This window comes from Gossypium hirsutum, chromosome A12 (assembly GCF_007990345.1).
Source record: "Gossypium hirsutum isolate 1008001.06 chromosome A12, Gossypium_hirsutum_v2.1, whole genome shotgun sequence".
NCBI lineage: Eukaryota > Viridiplantae > Streptophyta > Magnoliopsida > Malvales > Malvaceae > Gossypium > Gossypium hirsutum.
This window is the reverse complement of record NC_053435.1, coordinates 21,901,526-21,905,266: the sequence shown is the minus strand read 5'-3', so window position 1 is coordinate 21,905,266 and position 3,741 is coordinate 21,901,526. Positions and strand designations below refer to the sequence as shown.

Genomic DNA, 3,741 nt, shown 5'->3' with positions numbered 1-3,741 from the left:
AGAAGACAAGCGAACCAAACAAAACCAAAGAAATGAACTTTGAAAATCCGATCCAAGGAAATGGAACAAGCCCTGCTCAAAATCCTATTCTTATTGCTGATGATAGGGATAGAGCCTTAAGACAATATGCTGTGCCAGTATTTAACGATCTTAATCCAGGCATTAGGATACCCGAAATTGAGGCACAACAATTCAAGCTGAAGCTAGTCATGTTCCAGATGCTTCAGACTGTGGGCCAATTCAATGGAATGCCTACTGAAGATCCTTATCTTCACCTAAGACTATTTATGGAGGTGAGTGACTTTTTCAAATTAGCTGGAGTATCCGAAGATGCATTACAATTGAAGTTGTTGCCGTACTCACTAAGGGACAGAGCTCAAGCCTGGTTGAATTCATTGCCACCAAACTCAATTTCTACATAGCAAGAGTTAGCTGAAAGATTTCTCATGAAGCATTTCCCGCCTAGCAAGAATGCTAAGTTGAGGAACGAGATCACTGCCTTCCAACAAATGGATGATGAGTCCTTGTATGAGGCATGGGAGCAATACAAAGAACTATTACAGAAATGCCCTCATCACAGAATCCCACATTGTATCCAACTTGAGACATTTTATAATGGTCTCAATGCTCACACAAGGATGGAAGTGGACGCTTCTGCTAACGGTACTCTCCTTTCTAAGTCTTATAATGAGGCTTACGAAATCATCGAGAGGATTGCCAATAACAATTATTAATGGCTAACCAATCGAGCCGCGTCAGAAAGATGAGTCACTGGAATACATGAAGTGGACGCTCTCACTTCACTTGCATCTCAGGTATCTTCAATATCCTCAATGCTTAAGAATCTTACCACTAATGGGTCTAACAGTTTTGTAGCCCAACTACCTCACCAACTTGAGAGTATAGCCTATGTTTATTGTGGAGAAGGACTTTTGTTCGAAGAATGTCCATCGAACTCCGAATCCGTATATTACATGGGTAATTAGAACCAAAATCGAGGAAGGCAAGGACTACAATCCAACTTCTATAACCCATCATAGCGAAACCACCCAAATTTTTCCTAGAGTAACCAAGGGGCTTGAACCAGTAACAACTACACCCAATCCAATCGACTCAGCCACCTAGTTTTTCCCAACAAGTTCAAAACCTAGTTCAAGCTGAACCATCCAATAGCTTGGAGAATCTGTTGAAGGCATACATGGCGAAGAATGATGCCTTAATTCAACGCCAAGCAGTTAATTGAAGAATTTGGAAAACCAAATGGGCCAGTTTGTAACTGAACTTAGGAACCGACCACAAGGTGCTTTACCTAGTGATACGAAGAATCCAAGAAATCCAGGGAAGGAACATTGCAAAGCATTAACATTAAGGAGCGGAAAGACATTAGAGCCCAACACTATCGAAGCTGAAAAAGAGCCAGCTGATGCTCAAGATTGAGAGGAAGTTCAACCGAGTGTTGAAATACCAGTTTCACAAGAACTAGAATCTGCAAAAGCCGGCGAGGTAATTCCAAAACCAGCTAATTCTGATTAGTTAACAACTCTATTAGATGCAGAATTGCCGCAGAAAATGAATCAACCAGTTCCAATAAAGAAACCTCCACCACCCTACCCTCAAAGACTTCAGAAGTAGAAGTAGGAAATTCAATTCAAGAAATTCCTAGACATACTCAAGCAACTTCACATCAACATCTCATTAGTTGAAGCACTTGAACAAATGTCGAACTACGACAAATTCATGAAGGATATCCTGTCCAAAAAATGAAGACTTAGAGAATTTGAGACGGTAGCTCTGACGAAGGAATACAGCGTATATCTTTAAGACAAACTACCTCAAAATTGAAGGATCCTGGATGTTTTACCATATCTTGCAACATTGGAGGAATGTATTATGGTAAGGCACTATGTGACTTGGGTGCAAGTATAAACTTGATACCTATATCAATATTTAGAAAGTTGGGGATAGGTAAAGTTAGACCTACTACGGTTACACTTCAACTAGCAGATCAATCTTTAATACATCCAGAAGGAAAAATCGAGGACGTATTGGTACGAGTAGATAAATTTATCTTCCTTGCTGATTTTGTTATCCTAGACTTTGAAGCAGAAAAAGAAGTGTTGATTATCCTAGGAAGACCATTCTTAGCAACTGGAAGGACCTTTATTGATGTGCAGAAGGGCGAGCTACTATTCATGTTCAGGATGATCAGGTAACATTTAACATTTTTAAGTATATGTGATTTCTTGACACAATTGATGATTATTCTGTAGTATCTGATTTGGAGGATTTAATAGTGGAAAAGGAGCTCAACTACGTTGAAGATCTGTTGGAACAAATTTTGACATCAGATCGTCCAAATGATGAAGAGGATGATGAATACTTAGCTTTGTTAGAAGGTAATCAAATGGGATTTAATCCGCAATCCTGCTTTGAATCTTTAGAGTTAAAGAAAAGGGATTATGCCCAACCAAAAGCGTCAATCGAGGAGCCACCTAAATTAGAATTGAAGCTACTTCCCTCACATTTGAAATATGTTTATTTAGGTAACTCTTCTACTCTGCCTGTGATTGTTTCAGCAGAGTTAACTACTGAGCAATAAGAGAAACTTATCTTGGTGTTGAAACAATTCAAGAAGGCTATCGAAAGGACCATATCCGATATCCGCGGTATTAGTCCATCTGTATGCATGCACAAGATTATCCTAAAAGATGGCGAAAAAGGGACAATTGATGGACAACGAAGACTAAACCCCATTATGAAGGACGTAGTGAAAAAGGAGATTATCAAGTGGTTAGATGCGGGAATCATTTATCACATCGCAGACAGTTCGTGAGTAAGTCCAATCCAGTGCGTGCCAAAGAAGGGAGGTATCACAGTCATAGAGAACGAGAATAACGAATTGATACCAACTAGAACAGTTACAGGATGGAGGATTTGCATCGATTACCGGAAGCTAAACAGGGAAACTAGGAAAAATCACTTTTCTCTGTCATTCTTGGACCATCTGCTGGATAGACTCACGAGGCGAGACTATTACTATTTTCTCGATGGATACTCGGGGTATAATCAGATTACAGTAGCACCGAAAGAGCAACACAAGACAACGTTCACCTGCCCGTACGGTACATTTACATTTAGACGCATGCCATTTGGTTTATGTAATGCACCTGCTACATTTCAAAGATGTATGATGTCTATTTTTACTGACATGATTGAGAAGTACTTGAAAGTTTTTATGGATGACTTTTCAGTGTTCAGAGATACTTATGATGATTTCTTAGCCAATCTAGCTAGGGTACTAAGACGATGAGAAGAAACGAACCTCGTACTTAACTGGGAGAAATGTCATTTCATGGTACAAGAAAGAATTGTTCCAGGGCATCAGATAACGAGACATGGAATCGAGGTAGATAAAGAAAAGATAAATCTTATTGAGAAGCTCCCACCTCCAACATCTGTAAAGGGTGTTAGGAGCTTTTTGGGCCACGCCAGTTTCTATCGAAGATTTATCAAGGACTTCTCCAAAATTGCTAAACCCTTATGCAAATTATTGGAGAAGGACACAACGTTCAAGTTTGATGATGAATGCTTAAGAGCTTTCAAGGATTTGAAGAGTCGATTAGTTACGGCACCCATAATCGTCACACCAGACTGGGATTTTCCATTTGAATTAATGTGTAACTCAAGTGGCTTCGCGATAGGAGCTGTCATGGGCCAGTGAAGGAACAAAGTTTTTCATCC

The 3,741-nt window shown here is 39.7% G+C and overlaps 1 non-coding gene across 1 annotated transcript; it reads right to left on the bottom strand.

The window, feature by feature from the left end:
• Window positions 1-476: 476 nt before the first annotated feature.
• LOC121211658 (small nucleolar RNA R71) lies at window positions 477-583 on the bottom strand. The gene has a single exon (XR_005906877.1). It is a non-coding gene; the product is annotated as a small nucleolar RNA R71 (small nucleolar RNA).
• Window positions 584-3,741: the final 3,158 nt, after the last annotated feature.